The sequence below is a fragment of the Pristiophorus japonicus genome, chromosome 5, assembly GCF_044704955.1.
Source record: "Pristiophorus japonicus isolate sPriJap1 chromosome 5, sPriJap1.hap1, whole genome shotgun sequence".
Classification (NCBI taxonomy): domain Eukaryota; kingdom Metazoa; phylum Chordata; class Chondrichthyes; family Pristiophoridae; genus Pristiophorus; species Pristiophorus japonicus.
The window spans coordinates 260,685,565-260,710,770 of NC_091981.1; the positions used below are offsets into that span (position 1 = coordinate 260,685,565).

The 25,206-nt window shown below is 47.3% G+C and overlaps 1 protein-coding gene across 1 annotated transcript in view; it reads left to right on the forward strand.

Annotated features, from left to right (window-relative positions):
* adarb2 (adenosine deaminase RNA specific B2 (inactive)) overlaps positions 1 to 25,206 on the forward strand; it is an 832,900-nt gene that overhangs the window by 438,810 nt on the left and 368,884 nt on the right. The gene's annotated exons all lie outside the window — the stretch shown is intronic.

The following is a 25,206-nucleotide window of genomic DNA, read 5'->3' on the forward strand; positions in this document are numbered from 1 at the left end:
TGGGAGAGGGAATTGTGGTGGGAGCCAAGGGACCCAGAGGAGCAGCATAAGCTAAGTGCTGGGAGGGTGTGGGGTGAGTTACAGAACCGACACCAGTTGGGGGAGGGAGAGGAAAGACTGTGGCAGAGTAGGCCCAAGGACTCCATGTGGGGCCCAGAAGAGCTCCCCTGCTGCCCTGGGCCACCAAGGAATTCTTCCGCAGATGAAAAACCCGAACCTCTTCTGGCTATGCTGCTGCTTCCCGCCAGGTTCCTCTGATGGGTTTGTTACCCGGCGGGCCTCCCCCGAGTTCCAGTAACAATAGCATCGTGGTGTGGATGGCATCATTGAGTTGCAACTTTTACACCTCAATTAAGCCCCCCACCTGTAGCTGGAGCCTCGAGCGACTTGAAAATCGATGAAGATAAAATGCCGTCGGGCGTGAATGGAATGACAGTGGCCGGAAAGTCACCTGATTTTAGCCCCTCGGTTAAATTCTGCTCCGTTCTCTCAGTCATTGCCCCTTGTCTTCGTGAATCCAGCTTTGTTTCCAGAAGGATGACAATTTCATCACACTGACGCTTGTAAAGGATAAAAGTAAGTTAACCTGGGAATCAATCCAGACAGTAGGATTCCACAACTGAGAGATTACAATGGCCAGGAAAGACTGAACTGTCTGGGGCTCCTTTTCTCTTGAAAAGAGAAGGCTGAGGGTGACCTAATAGAGGTCTTTAAAATTATGAAAGGTTTTAATAGAGTGGATACGGAGAGAATGTTTCCACTTGTGTGGAAGAGCATAACTAGAGGCCATCAATATATGATAGTCACCAAGAAATCCAACAGGGAATTCAGAAGAAACTTTTTAACCCAAAGAGTGGTGAGAATGTAGAACTCAGTACCACAAGGAGTGGTTGAGGCAAATAGCATAGATGCATTTAAGAGGAAGCTAGCTAAATACATGATGGATAAAGGAATAGAAGGAAATGTTCATGAGGTTAGATGAAGTAAGGTAAGAGGAGGCTAGTGTGGAGCATAGACACCGGAATAGACCTGTGGGGCTGAATGGCCTGTTTCTGTGCTGTAATATGCTTCATAATTAAATTCCCCCAAAAACTCAAGTACAGTTGTGCAAATGATGAGTTCCAATTGCTGGCCCTGGGAAGAAAGTGCCTGAATGTACAGGGATTTGCGGTGGGAACCAGTTCCATCCACTACCAAGAATTTGGAAGAGGGCATCGGACATCAGTCAAAGAACATAAGAACATAAGAAATAGGAGCAGGAGTAGGCCATAAGGCTCCTCGAGCCTGCTCCGCAATTCAATAAGATCATGGTTGATCTGATCATGGACTCAGCTCCATTTCCCTGTCCGCTCCCCATAACCCTTTACCCACTTACCATTTAAGAAACTGTCTATTTCTGTATTAAATATATTCAATGACCCAGCTTCCACAGCTCTCTGAGGCAACGAATTCCACAGATTTACAACCCTCTGAGAGAATAAATTTCTCCTCACCTCAGTTCTAAATGGGCAGCCCCTTATTCTAAGATCATGACCTCTAGTTCTAATCTCCCCCACCAGTGGAAACATCCTCTCTGCATCCACCTTGTCAAGCCCCCTCATAATCTTATACGTTTTGATAAGATCACCTCATTCTTCTGAATCCCAATGAGTAGAGGCCAACCTACTCAATCTTTCCTCATAAGTCAACCCCCTTATCCCCGGAATCAACCTAGTGAACCTTCTCTGAACTGTCTCCACAGCAAATATATCCTTTCGTAAATATGGAAACCAAAACCGCACGCAGTATCCCAGGGCAGCTAGGATGATGTCCCCAGTTCCACCTCCCTTGAGGTCAACAGATAGTACATCTAATGACAGAGACAGTGATCGCTAGATTTTTGGATATTCAGGGAAGCAAAGGATTATAGGGATAGTGCAGGAAAGTGGAGTTGAGGTATAAGATCAGCCATGATCTCATTGAATGGTGGAGCAGGCTCGAGGGGCCGAATGGTCTACTCCTGTTCCTATTTCTTATGTTCTTAATAGACAAATATAGAAGTGGGAGGGCCTAATGTGGATTTCCTCGTGGCAATTGATCCCAGGAACCAGTAACACTGAAATAGCTGCATTGGGATTTGGGGGGAACAACTTCTGTCAAAATGACACGCCACCCTCCCCACTGTGGAGTGCCAATGAGTCGCGTCAAAGTTCTCTGCTCCTTCCCCCGACATGGGATGGACGACCACAAAGTGCCATAAACTACACAGCTCCCCACATCTGTCCCTGGCACTTGGGATGTGGTCATCCCAAGGCAGAATGCCAGCTGGAGGTCCCACCCTGCCCTGCCGCACTTCTGGCAATGGACCAGGGATCAACGAGTTTCGGGGCCCATGAGGTCATTCCAGTACAGTGCAAAAGGTTCCTACAGATGTTGAGATTCCAGGGTACTGAATGGGAAGCCCAGCCTCGGACTTGCACCGTATTTCACTTGAGTCAGTATTGTCATTAAATGCAATTTTCTTAAAGGGGCACTGTGTACAGATGTTTTTTTGGCTTAAATTCAATATTACGATAACAAATCATATCAAAATGCATCATCGCGTCACTTGTTAGATGGTGCCTCCGTAATGAAATTGGTTTCTTCTAGCCGCTTTCCTTCTACAAGCGAAAAGTAGGTCCTAAAGGAAGAATCTGATAGGGAAGTTAAATGACAAATGCTTCTTTGTACATCGAGAGCACCTTTAAGTGCTGTTGCCTTTCACTTTGTAAGTGGCTTAGTTCAATTTACACAAATATTTGATGCTTCACGGGTTTTACACAAATTTTATTGTGTTTGTTTTAATAAGAATTTACGAGCCCGTTAAAGAATCATCTTAGCAATTTTCTAGTTTTGGTGTCCAACCATATCCCATATTATTATACTGTCCACACATTCATTAATGCTGCCGCATTTGCCTGCATAACAACCGTGACTAAACGTATAACGTAATTCATAGACTCGGAAGTACTTCTGAACAACCCAAGAATGCAAAAGGTTTCTTTGTTTTTTCATTTTAAGATAACATTATTATATTTCCGATTATTCCTGATGCCGTGACTTCAATCGCTGTTTGTCAGCCCCGGATACTGAAATGTTAGGAAATCTGTGGTGACCCGCAAAAAATTATTTCACCAATGCACACAGCATTAAATCAGTACATGCGTGGAGCACCAGGAATAGGTGTTAAACCACAATGATAGCACAAAGGCGCCTGAAAATCTGTAGAGCAGCACAGCGTGGCAAATGTGTCAAGCTGCACCAGCCCCAGACCCCCCTAGCTGACCCCACTAAATGTTTGCATGGTAAGGAAGAGCTCCCTTCATTCCACTCCCATTGAACATAAGAACATAAGAATTAGGAACAGGAGTAGGCCATCTAGCCTCTCGAGCCTGCTCCGCCATTCAACAAGATCATGGCTGATCTGAAGCATGGCTGATTGACGGCCATTGACACCACCAAGCCACGAAATCACAGCACCAGCAATAATCTTAAATAAATGTCTGGGTGGGAAGGAGTGTCAGAATCCTCCCAGCAGTAGTTGGATGTCAATCGTCTCAGCCCCAGGACATCGCTGCAGGAGTTCTTCAGGGCAGTGTCCTAGGCCCAACCACCTTCAGTTGCTTCATCAATGACCTTCCCTCCATCATAACGTCAGAAATAGGGTTGTTCGCTGATGACTGCACAGTGTTCAGTTCCTATCGCAACTCCTCAGATAATGAAGCAGTCCATGCCTGCATGCAGCAAGACCTGGACGACATTCAGGCTTGGGCTGATAAGTGGCAAGTAACCTTCGCACCACACAAGTGCCAGGCAATGACTATCTCCAACAAGCGAGAGTCTAACCACCGCCCCTTGACATTCAACGGCATTGCCATCGCCGAATCCCCTACCATCAACATCTAGGAGGTCACCATTGACCAGAAACTTAACTGTACCAGCCACATAAATACTGTGGCTACAAGAGCAGATCAGAGGCTGGGTATTCTGTGGTGGGTGTCTTACCTGCTGACTCCCCAAAGCCTTTCCACCATCTACAAAGCACAAGTCAGGAGTGTGATGGAATACTCTCCACTTGCCTGGATGAGTGCAGCTCCAACAACACTCAAGAAGCTCAACATTATCCAGAACAAAGCAGCCCGCTTGATTGGCACTCCATCCACCACCTTAAACATTCACTCCCTGCACCACTAGTACAGTGTGGCTGCAGTGTGTACCTTCAACAAGATGCACTGCAGCAACTCACCAAGGCTTCTTCGACAGCACCTCCCAAACCTGCGACCTCTACCACCTAGAAAGATAAGGGCAGCAGGCAGCATGGGAACACCATCACCTCCAAGTCATACACCATCCTGACTTGGAAATATATTGGCCGCTCCTTCATCGTGGCGGGATCAAAATCCCAGAACTCCCTCCCTAACAGCAATGTGGGAGTACCTTCACCATAAGGAATGCAGCGGTTCAACAAGATAGCTCACCATCACCTCCTCAAGGACAATTAATGGTTAGCCTTGCCAGTGTACATCCCAGGAACGAATAAAAAAAATACTAAATGTTCATCCCCATGAAGTATTGCTTTAAATGCAGACAGACGTTGGAATGAGAAGCTGTGAAGCTGTTCAAGCTGCTTAACCCTATAACTGCTTGTGCAAAGAGGGCGCAAATCAACAGATGAGTCAATAATGATTGGAGGCAAAGACCTTGTACATTTTGTGGTCAATTATGTATGATAAGTAATTTATCTATTAAACCCTCGGGCCGATAGCATGGATACAATTGCCATAATGTATTCAGAGCACATGCAATTATTTTCCTTATTGCCTGCAGTAAACTAGCCTTAACTGTATAGTTAACAAATCCCAAATGAACAGTTCCTACCCAGAATATGGCTATAATAGACATTCTGGTGATGTCATCACACGAGTATCATGCCACGACATCCTCTGATTCCTCGTCCTTCATTCCTTCCAATGAGAAGTACTTGTCGGCACCCAGTGATCTCATTCACTTGTTTGAGGTCAGATTTCCCTATTTATGGTGCAAAACAAAATGTAGCAAAGCCCTTTGGCCATGTTCTGTATCTTTAAGTAAACGGGAAGTGGAGTTATCATTTTCTACATGATGTTGCCATCACGCAGGCCTTCTTTCGAGATATCAGGATATATCTTGCTTATCCTTTTATTCCAGTCAAGTGCTGGTCAGATTATTCACTGTTGCCATGAAATATAAGACAATATATAACATGGGGTTTATTACAATTATCAAAAGGTCTTAAATTACATCATCCTCTACAAGGTGAAGCAGAGTGATTTTCGCAGCTTCCCCAAACTCCAGGAAACACGGGACTTTGCACTTTACTGCATACAAAATATAAATTTTTAAAGTTTTATTACTCCAAGTCCAATAATTATTACACCAAAAAGCATATTCTGTCATACTATCATACTGCACAACTCATTCTGCAGTGTTATTAAACGTCAACACTAGCAGTAAAATAATATACTACGTGACTTATTATACAGGTATATTGCACTGTATAACTTACAGTACAAGGATATTGCACTGTAAGTTATAGTACGAACAATGACAGACAGGTAAAAACCATCTCGTTCATCAAGGTTGTCCTACACAATTGCGATACCTTGTGGTATCACAACATATACACTCCACCCTACCCGAAACCATGTGATCTCTTAGGAGAGACAAAAAAAGATGAAAAAACCCATGCCAATTTGGGGAAACAAATCTGGGAAATTCCCCTCTGACCCATCTAGGTGATGCAGGAGATCATCCTGGCCTTTAATTACCTGCAGTATCTACCTTCTGTAAGAAATGATCTCTGGTACCACAGGCAGATGATTCCTTCTCAGATAGCCCTGCCAGAAAGCGGCTGCCTGGGTTGCATCATTCTTTCTGCTTCACCCACCTCTGCTTCCTCCCTTCTGATTCCTCCTCTTCTGCATCTTCCTCTTTTGCGGCTCCCTCTTCCCTCTGCGAGCGGATGCTGCAAATCTGAAATAAAGGCACAACATGCTGGAAATACTCATCAGGTTAGGCAGCACCTTGACCTGAGATGGTAACTCTGTTTCGCTCTCCACGGATGCTGCCTGATCTGCTTAGTATATCCAGCATTTTCTCTCGTCTCAGAGGTATTCCTTTACCATCTGAGGCCTTGTCAGCATCCAGCAGTGCTCCCTGCACTCCTTGTACACTTCAAAAACCTTAATTAAAACAGAAAATGCTGGAAATCTCAGCGGGTCAGACAGCATCTGTGGAGAGAAAGCAGGGTTAACATTTCGGGTCAATGACCCTTCGTCAGAACTGGAAAGAACAGATTCTTAATAAGCACTGAAAGGGGGAGGGGAAGAAAGAACAAAAGGGAAGGTCTGTGATAGGGTAGAAGGCAGGAGAGATTAGAGAGACAAAAGGGATGATGGGCCAGATTGAAATGATAATGCCAGAAGTTAGAAAAACATAGTCAAAATAGGGTGTGAATGGCAGGATAATGACCAGCTGCCATTAGAGACAAGGAGAAAAAAAGAAACAGGCTCAGGGGGGTGGGAAAGGGAGTCACAGATTGACAGCGGTTACACGCCGACATTTTTGAACTCTATGTTGAGTCCAGAAGGCTGTAAATTGTCTAAACGAGAGATGAGATGATGTTCCTCGAGCTTGCGTTGAGCTTTGATGGAACAGTGTAGGAGACCGAGGACGGAGAGGTCAGAGTGGGAGTGGAGTGGAGAATTAAAGTGACAGGCGACTGGAAGCTCAGGGTCACACTTGCGGACTGAACGGAGGTGCTCCGCAAAGTGGTCACCCAATCTACGCTTGATTGCCCCAATGTAGAGGAGACCACATCGTGAGCAGCGAATATATTATACTAAATTGAAAGAAGTACAAGTAAATCACTGTTTCACCTGAAAGGAGTATTTGGGGCCCTGGACAGTGGGAAGGGAGGAGGTAAAAGAGCAGGTGTTGCATCACCTGCGCTTGCACGGGAAGGTGCCGTGGGAAGGGGAGGTGGTGCTGAGGGTAACTGCAGAATGGACCAGGGTGTCACGGAGGGAGCAGTCCAAAAGCTTAAAGGCAAACTTACCTGAAGTATCCCTTTAAGAAGTGCTGACAGCGACTCTCTCAATCTGTTGCTCGCTCGCTTTTCAGAGCAAGCTCAGGACCCAGCACTAAACTCAGCGCTAAGGTCCAAGTTCACAGGTGAATTTAAGTCAGCATTGCACGCTCTCCATATTTGTATCCCCGGGCCCTGCGCTGCTATCAGCAGCACTAAGGCCCTCACCAAAATGGCAGCACCGAGTCCCAAGCCAGAGGAGGCCGTTAGAGAGGCATCAGCCAATATTCACCAGGATTGCAGCGGTAACTCATGACGGTAAGGTAGGGACCTTAAACTTCTCAGCTAGGAAAGGAGGCATATGAGGTGAATTTATAAAAGTATATAAATTGTTATGAGTAGAGGAAAGGTTAACCTGGAATATTACTTCACATTAAACTGGAATATTGCTTCAAATAGAAGTAGAACGAGGGCGCATGTGTACAACCTAGTGAGAGACAACTTTAGGACTGATACCAGGAAATTCTTCTTCACACACAAGATTCATCAATTTGTGGGAAAAACAATTAGATGCTACAACGGAGGGCTTAGAATCTCTCTGGATGGAAGAATTAAAATGGGCTGAATGTTTTCTGATCTTGTGATGTTTATGCCAGAAAAATAGCAAAGGGAAGATGGAAGACAAATCAAGCAGCTAACCTTGTAAAGCCAATGCCCCAAACGAACATACCAACATTCACTGCTAGTAGACTGTGTGGCTGCAGTTGTTTAAACTTTAGCAGTATTCCGCCACACGATGTAAGGTAAGTGGGGTGTATCTCGATGAACAAAGTCCATGTGCAGACCAACAACAACCACAACGTTTATTTATATAGCACCTTTACTGTAGTAAAACGTCCTAAGGCGCTTCACAGCAGTGCTATAAGAAAAAACATAAATTTGACACCGAGCCACATAAGAAGAAATTACGGCAGATGACCAAATGCTTGGTCAAAGAGGTAAGTTTTAAGGAGCATCTTAAAGGAGGAAATAGAGATAGAAAGGCAGAGAGGTTTAGGGAGGGAGTTCCAGAGCTGGGGGCCCAAGCAGCTGAAGGCACAGCCACCGATGGTTGAGCAGTTATAATCAGGCATGCTCAAGAGGGCAGACTTTGAGGAGCGCAGACATCTTGTGAGGTTGTGAGGCTGAAGGAGATTACAGAGATAGGGAGGGACAAGGCCATGGAGTGATTTGTAATCAAGGATGAGAATTTTGAAATCGAGGTGTTCCTTAACTTGGAGCCAACGTAGGTCAGCGAGCACAAGAGTGATGGGTGATCCGGACTTGGTGCAAGTTAGGACACGGGCTGTCGAGCTTTGGATCACCTCAAGCTAACATTGGGTAGAATGTGGGAGGCCAGCCAGGTGTGCGTTGGAATAGTCAAGTCGAGAGGTAACAAAGGCATGGCTGAGGATTTCAGCAACAGAAACTTTACCTGTATAGACATTCATCAGTTCAGGTTGCAATGAGTAGCAGGATTTTGTATGGCTCGTCTCCTGCCATGAATGTCTTTTGAATGAACTGCTGGTGGCAGAACAGAAATCCTATCAAAGAGTGTGCACAGCTAAGACTAGTTGACGGTTTGTCATTCCTCTGCTGACTTTGACACAACTGGATAATAGGCAGAGATAGGTCAGTTGATTATTTCTAATTGTTCTTCATAATAGACTTTTTTTAAATCAGTAATCAGTTGCCATCAAAATGATTTCATCCAATGGTTTGCATTGCTTCCAGGTGAAAGGAAACACTACACCCTCTGACAACAGGAGTGTCTGGGTCACGGAGCAATATTCACTGAATATAACACAATCATAACATACCCGATCGAGATGATTACAGGTCTGTGTTAGCCCGTGACAATCTGCTGTAAAAAAAATTTCTATTTCACTACCAATCACCTGAGACATTAAACCAAGGCTCCATTTACTCTCTCAGATGGATGAAATGGCATTATTTCGAAGAGGAGCGGAGGAGTTCTCCCCGGTGTCCTGGCCAATTTATAGCCCTCGACCACCATTGCTTAAAAAAATAAGATTATCTGGCCATTATCTCATTGCTGTTTGTGGGAGCTTGCTGTGCACAATTTGGCTTCCGCGTTTTCTATATTAGGACAGTGACAACATTTCAGTGGCTGCAAAGCACTTTGAGATGTCGAGGTTGTGAACGGCGCTGTATAAATGCAAGTCTTTCTTTTGTTGTAGTTCTGTAAGTTAGACATCATCAAGCACCAAAACATCTTATAACGATCTCATTCAACACAGGGGACGCTTTCTTCCTCTGCTACATCAATCGCATCTGCCACAGTGGCCAATACCCCGAGAGTATGCCGGGGGATTTCAGAGATGCAGTAATCGTGACCATCTTTAAAAAAGGGGACATATCTGACTGCAGCAACCACAGAGGAATCTCCAAGTTCAGCCACTGGGAAAGTCGTCGCTAGAGTCCTCCTCAACCGTCTTCTTCCCGTGGCCGTGGAGCTCCTCCCGGAGTCACAGTGCGGATTTCGTCCCCTGCGGGGCACAACAGACATGATTTTTGCAGCGTGACAGCTACAGGAAAAATGCAGGGGGCAGCGCCGGCCCTTATACATGGCTTTCTTCGACCTCACAAAGGCTTTTGACACTGTCAACCGCGAGGGTCTATAAAGTGTCCTCCTCCGTTTCGGATACCCCCAAAAGTTCGTCACCATTCTCCGCCTGCTTCACGATGACATGCAGGCCGTGATCCTTCCCAACAGATCCATTACAGACCCAATCCACGTCCGGACCGGGGTCAAACAGGGCAGCGTCATCGCCCCAACCCTCTTCTCAATCTTTCTCGCCGCCATGCTCCACCTCACAGTCAACAAGCTCCCCGCTGGAGTGGAACTAAACTACAGAACCAGTGGGAACCTGTTCAACCTGCGCCATCTCCAGACCAGGTCCAAGACCACCCCAACCTCTGTCGCGAGCTACAGTACGCGGACGACGCCTGCGATTGCGCATATACAGAGGCTGCACTTCAGGACATAGTCGACGTATTTACTGAGGCGTACGAAAGCATGGGGCTTACGCTAAACATCCGTAAGACAAAGGTCCTCCACCAGCCTGTCCTCGCCACACAGCACTGCCCCCCAGTCATCAAGATCCACAGCGCGGCCCTGGACACCACGGACCACTTCCCATATCTCGGGAGCCTCCTATCAACAAGAGCAGACATTGACGATGAGATCCAACACCGCCTCCAGTGCGCCAGTGCAGCCTTCAGCCACCTCAGGAAAAGAGTGTTTGAAGACCAGGCCCTCAAAACTGCCACCAAGCTCATGGTCTACAAGGCTGTAGTAATACCTGCCCTCCTGTATTGCTCAGAGACATGGACCATGTACGGTAGAGACCTCAAGTTGCTGGAGCAATATCACCAACGATGTCTCCGCAAGATCCTACAAATCCCCTGGGAGGACAGGCATACCAACATCAGCGTCCTCATTCAGGCAAAGATCCCCAGCATTGAAGCACTGACCACACTCGATCAGCTCCGCTGGGCAGGCCACATAGTCCGCATGCCAGACACGAGATTCCCAAAGCAAGTGCTCTACTCAGAGCTCCACAGCAAATGAGCCAAAGGTGGGCAGTGGAATCGCTACAAGGACACCCTCAAAGCCTCCCTGATAAAGTGCAACATCCCCACTGACACCTGGGAGTCCCTGGCCCAAGACCGCCCTACGTGGAGAAAGTGCATCCGAGAGGGCGCTGAGCACCTCGAGTCTCAACACCGAGAGCATGCAGAAAACAAGCGCAGGCAGCGGAAAGAGCTTGCGGCAAATCAGTCCCACCCACCCCTTCCCTCAACGACTATCTGTCCCACCTGTGACAGAGTCTGTGGCTCTCGTAGTGGACTGTTCAGCCACCAAAGAACTCATTTCAGGAGTGGAAGCAAGTCTTCCTCGATTCCGAGGGACTGCCTATGATGATGATGAGTCTCATCACTTCGAAGCTCAATGTCTCTAAAATTATCCGGGACAACCTGTCCACCCGTCACAAATTACAACTTGCTCAGAATACTGCTGCACCCTCACCCACATAAAGTCATGTGCTTCCATCACCTCAGTCAGTTCTGAATATTAATGCTCCCTGTGCCCCAGCTGATTTGACAAGGTTCCCATTTTCATTTTTTAAAACTTCCATGCACTTGCCCCCAGCCTACCTCAGTAATCTCCAACCACATGTCTCTGCATGCAAATTCTCACCCCAACTCCCCCCCACCCCCGACGCTCTAGTACAGTGCTGAGGGAGTGCTGCGTTGTCGGAGGTGCCGTCTCTCGGATGAGGCATTAAACCAAAGCCCCATCTCCTCTCTCAGGTGGACATAAAAGATCCCATGGCACCATTTCAAAGAAGAGCAGGGGAGTTATCCCCGATGTCTCAAAGCACTTTACAGCCAATGAAGTACTTTGTTTGGAGTGTAGTCACTGTTGTAATGTAGGAAACATGGCACCAATTTGCGCACAGCAAGCTCCCACAAACAGCATTGTGACAATGACCAGATAATCTGTTTTAGTGAAGTTGATTGAGGGATAAATATTGGCCAAGACATCCGGTGGTTGTGAAAGGTGCTATATAAATTAGTCTTTCTTTCTTTCCTGAAACCTCTTAGTCCCTGCATTCACTGTTCCACCTTCAATGGTCATTCCTTACAGCCACAACACTCCTGCCCTCTGAAAGTCCTTCCAAAATCCTTAGTACTTGGCAATTACTTCACTAATTTTAAAAGTCCCATCAAAATCCTCTCTCCAACCATGCCCTCCTGCTTATCTTTTTCATTTTCCCTCTTCTGCCTCCTGCTCACCATCTACCATCCTCAGTATCAGAAAGTCCTTTGAGATATCTTTCTGTAGGTGCTATATAAGTGCAGGTTGTTGTTGATCATGCTCTGTGCGCTATGGGCAGTTCCTGGATCGAAGGTGCTGATGCTAATTAAAAATGCAATTGCAAACACCAAGTTCCTTTGTGTTTCTTCAAGTGATTCATTCCAATGAACAGTTTACTTGTGAAAAGATAACTATCCCAAGTGTGAAAAGTGCCCAGATGTGAGGCTGTAACACAGACTCTTTCCTGATCTATTCAATCTAATCTGACTCTTTATACTTCACACTTCAATTAAATATTTTTGTTCTTTTTTTTGTTGGCAATTACAACATGAATTTGTTTTTCGAAACAAGATGTTTTAGGAACAAGAAAAGGCCTAACAACTCTGTTGCTTTCACGTTATCATCACCTACCTGTGTTCTCAGTGTATCTAACATCCGTAAGCCAAAGGTCCTCCACCAATCTGACCCCACCACACAACACTGCCCCCCGGTCATCAAAATCCACAGCTCAGCCTTGAACAATGTGGACCATTTTCCATACCTCGGCAGACATCAATGACCACCGGCACCGCCTCCAGTGCGCTAGCGCAGCCTGCGGTCGCCTGAGGAAGAGAGTGTTTGAAGACCAGAACCTCAAATCTGGCACCAAGCTTATGTTCTACAGGGCAGTAGTGATACCCGCCCTCCTATATGGCTCAGAGACCTGGACTATATACAGCAGACACCTCAAAACGCTGGAGAGGTACCATCAGCGCTGCCTCCGCAAGATCCTGCAAATCCACTGGGAGGACAGGCGCACCAATGTCAGTGTTCTCACTCAGGCCAACATTCCCAACATCGAAGCACTGACCACACTCGACCAGCTCCGTTGGGTGGGCCACATTGTCTGCATGCCCAACACGAGACTCCCTCAGCAAGCGCTCTACTCGGAACTCCTACACAGCAAGCGATCCCCAGGTGGGCAGAGGAAATGTTTCAAGGACACCCTCAAAGCCTCCTTGATAAAGTGCAACATCCCCACCGGCACCTGGGATTCCCTGGCCCAAGATCGCCCAAGGTGGAGGAACAGCATTCCGGAAGGATGCTGAGCAACTCGAGTCTCGTCGCTGAGAGTATGCAGAAATCAAGCACAGACAGCGGAAGGAGCGTACGGCAAACCAGACTCCCCACCCACCCTTTCCTTCTGTGATTCCCGAATTGGACTGTACAACCACCTAAGAACTCACTTTGAGTGGAAGCAAGTCTGCCTCGATTTCTAGGGACTGCCTATGGTGATGATGTAGCCCTCAATTCCTTCTTTCTCCAGAAACACTTCTAATTGCTTTTTGAACCATTTTAGTTAACCTTTTGTTTTACTCTGTTTATACTTTCAGCAGGCGACAATAATTTTTTGAGAGTAAATGGATTTAAGACACAACTTCATGTCATGCATTGAGCTTCATCATATTAAGACGCTGACTTTATTGAAAACCTTTTAACATTGAACCGAGAAATGCAAGGAAATGATGGGGGTGAAATTGGTCTTTGGTCCCACTATCGGCAGCCTGTTGAATTTAATGGAAAAAACAAAGGTCAGGCAGGGTGTAAAGTGGGCTGCCGATTCGTTATCACTGGTTTGCATTGCTGCCCGAGATCAAGTTCACCTCCAAATTCCCTTGTGACTTTTCAAAAGTTAAATATATTGCTACATATGGTACAGAGACATTTCTCTCTTTAATCCATCTCCGCATACATCTGCTGAGATTACAAGCCAGCTGTGTACTGACTCTACATGACTCTCAACAATGCTGACCTAATGGATTTCCACATAACATTCTCATCAGACACACTGATACACATGGATGCCTTCAGGAAACTTCCAAACTGTTGTTCAAAATAAATCCTTAATTTTCTTCATTCCTATATTCTTCCCTTTCCTCCCTTCCTTTCCTAATGATGCCGACTCTCGCTAGGTATCAGTTCCTTTCCTACTGTTTAGATCTCGTTACAAGGACACCCTCAAAGCCTCCCTGATAAAGTGGAACATTCCCACCAACACCTGGGAGTCCCTGGCTAAAGACCGTCCTAAGTGGAGGAAGAGCCTCCGGGAGGGCACTGAGCACCTCGAGTCTCATCGTCGAGAGCATGCAGAAAACAAGTGCAGGCAGCAGAAAGAACATGCGGCAAACCAGTCCCACCCTCCCTTACCCTCAGCGACTATCTGTCCCACCTGTGACAGAGACTGTGGCTCTCGTATTGGACTGTTCAGCCACCGAAGAACCCATGTTAAGAGTGGAAGCATGTCTTCCTCGATTCTGAGGGACTGCCTATGATGATGATGATGATGACGGTTTAGGTCTCGACAGTGTGGCCCCGATAATTTTGGGACGGGAGGGGCGGAGGGGAGGAGAGTTTTGCGGAAACCCAGCAGATCGGGAGATCCATTTCCTGGCCGCATTCGGCCAGATTGAGAGGCTGGCTGGCTGTTGGGAGGGTAGGCCTGCAGTACCAGGCTGCAGTCAGAGGGCGGAGAGAAGGGAAGGAGAGGTTGGGGGTCATCGGTGGAGGGCCGGAGAGATCGGGGCGCAGGGTGGGGGGAGGGGGGGACATCGATGGAGGGGTCAGGAGAGATCAGGGGAGGAGGGGAGAAGATCGCAGGGGACTGGGGATCGAGAGAAGGGGTGGGGAGAAGAATGCGAGGAGGCCGGAGAGATCAGGGAGGAGGGGAGGATTGCCGGTGGCCAGCGAGATCGGGGAGTAGGGGGAGAATATCGCGACGGGGAGGTGGGGGGTTGGTACTGATCGCTGGAGGTGTCAACAGGTTTCCTTGGGGTGCTGGAGGGATGCACTCCTGCTCCTCCTGGCCCACAAGCACTACGGTAGAGGCACTTACCTCTTCCATGCAACAGTCTTCGCCTCTCTTCAGCTGTCAGGTTTCCTGAGGCCCTGAAAACCTGTCCGGTCAGTGTTAAAGTTGGAACAGAGTTAAAATCTGAGGCTCGCAGCCTCATTTAAATATTTAAACAGGGGACCCGCCTCAGAGAGTGGGTTGGATGACTGCACCTCGAACCACCTCCATTAAAACCGAAGGTGGACTGGTTCGAGGTAGGTTGTGTTTGGGTTTGAGATGTCTTACATTTTTACTTCTCGTCACAGAGGGCATTTGAACCAAGCCCGGTTTCCTCACACATACAGGGGTAGATTTTGAGTTTGTGCGATAGACTCACATCCAAAGAAGGGCCGATTTAGAGAAGGTATTGCAGGGCTGGGGGCTACCAGAATTCATAGATCCTCAGCCTATTTGGATTCAGCCCCTTCAGGAGACAGTGGAAGTGAAAAGCTGGGGAGAAAAAACAGGGAGGAGTTATGGACCCTGACAATGTGAGGGATGGAATTAATCTACTCAGCTGAGATCACATTGTCAGTGGGGGTGCTCTGGGTTAATGACTGAGTTTATTTATATTCATTCTCAGCTTTCAGTCTGTCACATTCAGTCATTTCTTTCATCTGGATCCCAGACAATATCATGACCATTCACTGTTCAAATCAAAATATTCTACACAAAAAAATCAACAGACATGTGTCGAGCAAAGGCAGAGTGGTGTTAAAATAGCCCCTTATCACGTCCCAAAGCACTTCGCAGCCAATTGATTACTTCCGTTGTTGTGTAAAGAAAGAAAAGAAAGAATTGGATTTATATAGCGCCTTTCATGACCACTGGCCGTCTCAAAGCGCTTTACAGCTAATGAAGTACTTTTGGAATGTTGCCACTGTTGTAATGTAGGAAACATATATGGAAATATATAAGCAAATATGGAAGCATATCATGCAGCAGGTCTCATAACCATCCAATTCATTAATGACTGGGTCATCTGTTCTTGGTGGTGTTAGTATGGGAAGATTGTTGGCCAGAAGAGCTCCATGTTTGTCCACAAATAGTGACATGCAATCTTTGACATCAACCCAAGCAGGCAGAAGGCACAAAAGCAAAATATTGGAAATCTGGAATAAAAACGGAACATGCAGAAAATACTCAGCAGGTCAGGCAGTATCTGTGGAGAGAGAAAACAGAGTTAACATTTCAGGTTGTTAACCTTTCATCAGAAGGTACAGCTGGTTTAACCTTTCATCCAAAGGATGGTATTTTGCCAGTTCTGCAATGACATATCAGTCTAGATTATGCACCCAAGTCTATAGTGGGACTTCGAACCCACAACTTTCAGACTTGGAGGCGAGAGTGACACCACTGAGCCACGGCTGACACCCATTCAGACCGACCCATCAGTCTATGGTTGGGTTTGAACTCAAGGGGATAATACTGCCTCTGAGACTAGCTAATAGTTAAGAGTAACTTACTTCATGCAAAAATGTTTGGGAAATCTGTTATATATGTAAATCTGTAAATACCTTGTGTAACCAGAGGGCTCATCCCCTGGAGTCCCAAGGGATCGCACAATTCCTTGGGAGCAACTGTACTTAAGGAGGCCTCAAAGACTGGAGAGGCACTCTGGAGACTTGTAATAAAAGACTAGGCCACTCTTTACTTTGAGCTCGTAGTATCTGGTCGGACTCTTTACTCATACATAACAACTGGTGATGAGATACAGATGACGAACCCAACGATGCAGATAACAGTGGGCATCCTGGAGAAATTTTCAGAGGGAGATGATTCGGAAACCTTCGTGGAGCGACTCGACCAATACTTCGTGCCAACGAGCTGGAAGGAGAAGCGAACGCTGCCAAACGAAGGGCGATTCTCCTCACCATTTGCGGGGCACCAACGTATGGCCTCATGAAAAATCTGCTTGCTCCAGCGAAACCCACAGAGAACTCATACGATGAGTTGTGCACACTGGTCCAGGAGCATCTGAACCCGAAGGAAAGCGTTCTGATGGCGAGGTATCAGTTCTACACCTACAAGAGGTCTGAAGGCCAGGAACTGGCGAGCTACATCGCCAAGCTAAGACGCCTTGCAGGACATTGCGAATTTGAAGGACATTTGGAGCACATGCTCGGGGACTTCTTTGTACTTGGCATTGGCCATGAAGTGATACTTTGCAAACTTTTGACTGTAGAGACCCCAACCTTGAGTAAAACCACAGTGATAGCCCAGGCGTTCATTGCCGCCAGTGACAATACCAAGAAAATCTCTCAGCACACGAGTGCTGCTACAAATACTGTGAACAAAGTAATGTTGTTTTCGAATCGCAACGTACCTGCAGCTGCACGTCCACAATGTCTCAGAGTCCACCATCAAGGGTGATGAATACAAGGCCATTAACACCTTGTTGGAGCTGAGGGGGTGATCATCGTTTCCATTCATGCCGCTTCAAAGGATACGTTTGCAAGGGCTGTGGAACATGGGACATCTCCAACATATGTGCAGGCGAGCTGCAAACCCTGCTAATCCTGCAAACCACCATGTTGCAGAGGACGACAGATCCACGGCGGATCACGACGAACCAGAACCTCAGACCGAGGAGGCAGAGGTATATAGGGTGCACACATTTACCACAAAGTGTCCCCCGATAAAGCTGAAGGTTGAATTAAATGGACTCCCGGTGTCAATGGGGTTGAACACGGGCATGAGCTAGTCCATTATGAGCAAAAAGACTTTTGATAAATTGTGGAGCAGCAAGGCCTCAAGGCCAGTCCTGACTCCCATTCGCACAAAACTGAGAACTTACACAAAGGAACTGATTCCCATAATCGGCAGTGCTACTGTAAAGGTCTCCTACGATGGAGCGGTGCACAAGTTACCACTCTGGGTGGTACCGGGCGATGGTCCCACGCTGCTCGGCAGGAGCTGGCTGGGAAAGATACGCTGGAACTGGGACGACGTCCAAGCGCTCTCGTCAGATACTTCATGTGCCCAGGTCTTAAACAAGTTCCCGTCGCTGTTCGAACCAGGATTCGGGAAGTTCCAAGGAGCAAAAGTGCAAATCCACCTAATTCCGGGGGCGCGACCCATCCATCACAAGTCAAGAGCAGTCCCGTACATGATGAGAGAGAGAGAGTGTGGATCAAGCTGGACCAGCTGCAACAAGGGGGCATCATTTCGCCGATCGAATTCAATGACTGGGCCAGTCCATTTGTTCCAGTCCTCAAGGGAGATGGCACTGTCAGAATCTGTGGTGATTACAAAGTAACTATCAACTATCCCTGCAGGATCAATACCCACTACCAAAGGCAGATGACCTTTTTGCGACGCTGGTGGGAGGAAAGACGTTCACGAAACTGTGCTTGATCTCGGCCTACATGACGCAGGAGCTGGAGGAATCATCGAAGGAACTCACCTGCATCAATACGCACAAAGGTCTCTTCATTTACAACAGATATCCGTTTGCGATTCGATCAGCCGCGGCGATATCCCAGAGAAACATGGAATGCTTACTGAAGTCGGTCCCGCGCACCGTGGTCTTCCAGGACGACATCTTGGTTACAGGTCAGGACATAGTCGAGCATCTGCAGAACCTGGAGGAGGTTCTTAGTCGACTCAACCGCGTGAGGCTCAGGTTAAAACGCTTGAAGTGCGTTTTCCTGGCACCTGAAGTAGAGTTCCTGGGGAGAAGAATCACGGCGGACGGCATCAGGCCCACCGATTCGAAGACGGAGGCAATCGAGAACGCACCGAGGCCACAGAATGTGACGGAGCTGCGGTCGTTTCGAGGAATCCTGAACTACTTTGGTAACTTCTTACTGGGTCTCAGCACACTGTTAGAACCACTGCACTCCTCACTGCATAAAGGAGACGAATGGGTATGGGGTAAAAGCCAAGAAAATGCCTTTGTAAAATCTAGAAAACTGTTATGCTCAAATAAATTGCTTGTGTTGTATGATCCATGTAAGCGTTTGGTACTAGCATGTGATGCGTTGTCATATGGTGTCGGGTGTGTATTGCAACAAGCTAATGAATCTGATAAATTGCAACCAGTTGCTTATCATCCAGAAGTCTGTCTAAGGCTGAGAGGGCCTACAGCATGATTGAAAAAGAAGCATTAGCGTGTGTTTATGGGGTAAAGAAAATGCATCAATATCTGTTTGGGCTCAAATATGAATTGGAAACTGACCTTAAGCCACTGATATTCCTCTTTTCTGAAAGTAAGGGAATAAATACGAATGCATCGGCCCGCATCCAGACATGGGCGCTCACGTTGTCCGCATACAACTGTGCCATCTGCCACAGGCCAGGCACAGAAAACTGTGCCGATGCTCTCAGTAGGCTGCTCAGTAGGGGGTGGAAATGGCACAGCCCGCAGATTTAGTCATGGTAATGGAAGCATTCAAGAGTGAGCAATCACCCGTTACCGCCCGACAGATTAGAACCTGGACGAGCCAGGATTCTCTACTGTCCTTAGTAAAAAACTGTGCTTCACAGGAGCTGGTCCAGTGTCCCATTAGAAATGCAGGAAGAGATAAAGCCGTATCAGCGTCGCAAAGATGAAATGTCTTTACAGGCAGACTGTCTTCTGTGGGGCAATCAGATAGTGGTACCAAAAAGGGCAGGGACACTTTCATCAGTGATCTCCACAGTACTCACCCAGGCATTGTAATGATGAAAGCAATAGCCAGATCCCACGTGTGGTGGCCCGGTATCAATGCGAACTTAGAGTCCTGCGTGCACATAAAAGACAGGTTCACAGTTAAGTAATGCACCCAGGGAGGCGCCACTAAGCTTATGGTCTTGGCCCTCCAATCTGTGGTCTAGGGTCCATGTCGACTATGCAGGCCCGTTCTTGGGTAAAATGTTCCTAGTGGTTGTAGATGCGTACTCCAAATGGATTGAATGTGAGATAATGTCCTCAAGCACGTCTGCTGCCACCACTGAAAGCCTGCGGGCCATGTTTGCCACACACGGCCTGCCTCATGTCCTTGTGAGCGACAACGGGCCGTATTTCACCAGTGCTGAGTTCAAAGAGTTCATGACCCTCAATGGGATCAAACATGTTACATCTGCTCCGTTCAAACCAGCATCCAACGGTCAGGCAGAGAGAGCAGTGCAAACCATCAAGCAGAGCTTGAAGAGGGTAACTGAAGGCTCACTGCAGACTCCTCTATCCTGAGTCCTGCTTAGTTACCGCACGAGACCCCACTCGCTCACTGGGCTTCCACCCACTGAACTGCTCAAGACAAGGCTCTCGTTAGTCCACCCTGATCTACATGAACAGGTAGAGAGCAGGTGGATTCAACTAAGCACATATCATGATAGCGCAAATGTGTCAGCAAAATTGAAATTAATGATCCTCTATTTATGTTGAACTATGAACAAGGACCCAAGTGGCTTCCCGGCACTGTCGTGGCCAAAGAGGGGAGTAGGGTGTTTCGGGTCAAACTTTCAAATGGACTCATCAACAGGAAACACTTGGACCAAACCAAACTCAGATTCACAGACTATCCAGAGCAACCCACATTAGAACCTACCTTTTTTGACCCCCCAACACACACACCAGTGGCAACCGACACAGCAGTTGATCACGAAGCAGAACCCTTCACCCGCAGCAACCCAGCAGGACTCACCACACGAGGCAGCCCAGCAAGGCCAGCTGCTCAGCAGCCCACCGAGGGCCTAACAAACGAGTCACCAAAACTAGCATTTGCACCAAGACGATCAACCAGAGAAAGAATCGACTCACCTTGTATATAGTTACACTATTGACATTGGGGGTGGGGAAGTGTTGTTATATATGTAAACCTGTAAATACCTTGTGTAACCACCAGAGGGCTCATCCTCTGGCGTTCCAAGGGATCCCACATTCCCTTGGGAACACCTGTACTTAAGGAGGCCTCACAGGCTGGAGAGGCACTCTGGAGACCTGTAATAAAAGACCAAGGTCACACTTTACTTTGAGCTCACAGTATCTGGTCAGACTCCTTATTCATATATAATAAAATCTTTCTTTGTTTTCTACATAATGGCAAAATCCACTTTCATACACTTTGGGTTCAAAATTCTGTGAACCCCTTCCAGGGACCAAAGTGCAGTGGGGAAGAGCACCCACTGCCCCCCACCCCTCCACCATTACAAATTCTGAGGATGGGGTCATTTTAAAATTCAGCTTGGCAGCCCATACCTGTCGAGGAATGTCCGCGTTGAACCTTGCTGCTCTCTGAGGAGAGCAGCGACAGATCCTAAGGTGCGAACCAATGTCAAAGCCTCCAGTGAAGAGGCAAGTGACACCTTATCATCGGCAGTCCCTCGGAATCGAGGGAGACTTGCTTCCACTCCTGAAGTGAGTTCTTTGGTGGCTGAACAGTCCAATACGAGAGCCACAGACTGTCACAGGTGGGACAGATAGTCGTTGAGGGAAGGGGTGGGTGGGACTGGTTTGCTGCAGGCTCTATCCGCTGCCTGCGCTTGATTTCTGCACATTCTCAGAGTTGAGACTCGAGGTACTCAGCGCCCTCTCGGATGCACTTCCTCCACTTAGGGCGGTCTTGGGCCAGGGACTCCCAGGTGTCAGTGGGGATGTTGCACTTTATCAGGGAGGTTTTGAGGGTGTCCTTGTAACGTTTCTGCTGCCCACCTTTGGCTCGTTTGCCGTGAAGGAGCTCCGAGTAGAGCACTTGCTTTGGGAGTCTCGTGTCTGGCATGTGGACTATGTGGCCTGCCCAGCGGAGCTGATCGAGTGTGGTCAGTGCTTCAATGCTGGGGATGTTGGCCTGAATGAGGACGCTGATGTTGGTGTGCCTGTCCTCCCAGGGGATTTGTAGGATCTTACTGAGACATCGTTGGTGATATTGCTCCAGCAACTTGAGGTGTCTACTGTACACGGTCCATGTCTCTGAGCCATACAGGAGGGCAGTTATTATTACAGCCCTATAGATCATGAGCTTGGTGGCAGTTTTGAAGGTCTGGTCTTCAAACACTCTTTTCCTCAGGCAGCCGAAGGCTGCACTGGCGCACTGGAGGCGGTGTTGGATCTCGTCGTCGATGCCTGCTCTTGTTGATAGGAGGTTCCCGAGATATGGGAAGTGGTCCACGGTGTCCAGAGCTGCGCCATGGATTTTGATGACTGGGGGGGGAGTGCTGTGCGGTGAGGATAGGCTGGTGGAGGACCTTTGTCTTACGGATGTTTAGCGTAAGGCCCATGCTTTCGTAAAACAGCAATCGATTCCGTTGGCATCAATTCTCACGTCATCTTCACCTAAGGCCTACAGCGGAGCGTAAACCTTGTGTCTGCAGGCTTGGAATTTGCGGGGTCTTAGAGGGGCGAGCAGGATGGAGTTCGCCGGAGTAGCCTAGGTACAAACTCCGGCCCATCCCCCACACTTCCACCACCCGTCTCCCCCCCAAGGCACGCCCCCGACCTGCTGCAGTAGTTTGGGGGACAGAAGGAACACAGCCCCAACAATCAGGCTGGATTTGCATCCCAAATCGCGCCACCACTGCCAGCATTGCGGAGAATTACCGTCCTCGTCTGCTTCCGGAATTTCGACCCCGTTATCGTTTCACTTGCGCGTAATATCTTCAAGGCAAAAAAATGACATCCTTCTGCTGCTGCTTCCTTTTCAAGCCAAAAAAAATGTACTAAATATTTGTGAAGGCAGTGTTCCCTTTAAAACGAATGACCTTTTTTATATTGAGCCTCGCTTTAAATTTCAGTCATTTCGACAAGAGTTTTGGAGCTACTGTTAAGATTGGTGACAGTGAAATGTTTTGAACTAAACCTTATGGCAGTCAGTAATTAGCAGGGTGATTGTGCAGCCAAATGCCTTCATCCTTTCCCATGTTGTTTATGGACCATGTACAGTAGACACCTCAAGTCAATAGAGAAATATCACCAACGATGTCTCCACAAGATCCTACAAATCCCCTGGAAGGACAGGCACACCAACATCAGCGTCCTCATTCAGGCTAACATCCCCAGCATTGAAGCACTGACCACACTCGATCAGCTCCGCTGGGCAGGCCACATAATTCGCATGCCAGACACGAAACTCCCAAAGCAAGTGTTCTACTCAGAGCTCCTTCATGGCAAACGAGCCAAAGGTGGGCAGCGGAAATGCTACAAGAACACCCTCAAAGCCTCCCTGATAAAGTGCAACATCCCCACTGACACCTGGGAGTCCCTGGCCTAAATGGAGGAAGTGCATTCAAGAGGGCGCTGAGCACCTCAAGTTTCTTCGCCGAGAGCATGCAGAAATCAAGCGCAGACAGCGGAAAGAGTGTGCGGAAAACCAGTCCCATCCACCCTTTCCCTCAATGACTATCTGTCCCACCTGTGACAGAGTCTGTGGCTCTCATATTGGACTGTTCAGCCACCTAAGGACTCACTTCAGGAGTGGAAGCAAGTCTTCCTCGATTCCGAGGGACTGCCTATGATGATGATGATGAGTGTATTAAATGGGCATAGGTGCCACCCAGCATATTGGAACTTCGGTGTATCGTGCCATTGAACGATGGGACCCACAAATTCCCCAGTAGGTGAGCTTCCAAGCTCAGCTACGTGGTCATGGGTATGTGCAAGGAGTAGCTAGCATTCCCCCGTAGATAGGATGGGAGAGTCACTGCTGGCCACTTGTAACCTCATTCCTGTCAGACACAGGATGGTATTGTAAGGGAGCTACATTCAAGCTGCTGAACTGTTCTTCAGGGCTGATGTGAGGATTGGAGGTACCAAACTGAGGGGAGGAGGAGAAAAATATAAAAATGATCTCACAAAAGAATAAAGTGCAGGCACAGCAGATCTGAATTTCCAATGCTGAATTTTCTCCAGATCAATCCAATCAGCAGAGTTTGAATTTGAATTGTCTCTGGATTCTATTCACAACAAACATATAAAATGTACATTTTGAAGTGTTTCCTACGGAGATCTCATCTGCTTTATTTAAATGGAGAAATTCAGTTGCAATTCCCTTTGTAATCCCACGTAGAATTTGGAGAAAGCATTTGCGACATGTCAGGATGAAAAATAGAACGACTTACATTTATATAGCACCTATTACGACCTCAAGACATCCCAAAGCATTTTAAAGTCAATGACGTAGAGTCAGTGTTGTAATGTGGGAAATGCGGCAGGCAATATACGCACAGCAAGGTCCCACAAACAGCAATGTGATAATGACCAGATAATCTGTTTTAGTTATGTTGATTAAGGGATAAATATTGGCCAGGACACCGGGGATAACTCCCCTGCTCTTCTTCAAAATAGTGCCATGGGATCTTTTACGTCCACCTGAGAGAGCAGACGGGGCCTAGGTTTAATGTCTCATCCAAAAGACGGCATCTCCAACAGAGCAGCATCCCTCAGTACTGCACTGGAGTGTCAAACAGAGAGGCAGGAACTAAAATTCTAAGGCCTTAACTTAAAAAAAAATCAAATAAGGGTACTGTATAAAATGTTTATTAACAATAACGCTGCGAATGTTTAAATATTACAGCAAAACTCCATCAAGAGTAATGGGTAAATTGCTTTGTAGCTAAAAAACAGCATAGTGGCTGCATGTGAGCAAAGAGCATTTTACAACACACCCATAAAACATCAAGCTGTTGTTGACTAATATATCTCAGTGTGCTGAGGATTGGGACTGCCATACACTCAACTATCAGTCACTGCCGTGGCTCTAGCTCGCAAGACTGACTGCCTGCTGTTGTCACTGTGTCTCTGCCATTAGACACAAATTAGGGCCCCTGCAGAGCATTGGCACTCTCGCTACCTGAGACATTTGTTTGTTTGTCATTTTGTTCTGCCATACCACGTGTTGCCTTGGCAGAGAGAAAGTGTAAAAAACACGTTGTAGTATGTTGATGGATGAGACATTCTGCTTGTCTAATGCCTCTCTTAAATTAGTGATCTACTAGCTGATCTACTGGTTCTGTAATATAGTTTGAGGGTTCGGCTGTGATGGAATCCGGCTCCTTTATATTGGAAGGTAGATTCCCTGGGGCTGGAAATTAGGTTGACGATATTTTGAGGCGGAAATGTCGGGTGGTGAATAAATTTAGTGGCGGGAAATGGTTTGCGTCGGCAGCCAAAAGATTCAACAGCTGTTTGCTGACAGTGGAGTGAAGCGCTAAGGGAAGCGTATCTACACTCTTATCTTAGGGCGCTGGGCCGGGCGAGCCACTGAATATGCCGTGCTAAAGAGCCGGCTTCGTAGCGCCCCAAGAGAGGCCTCCCTGCAAAAAAAAAAATTGGAACAAAAATCATTTCCTATGTATTACTCACCCCAAATAAAATTAAATCGCAAAAAGCTCCCAGGCGATACTCGTTAGCACCACCGGTACCGGCACACTGAATTTGTCGAACGCCGCGAA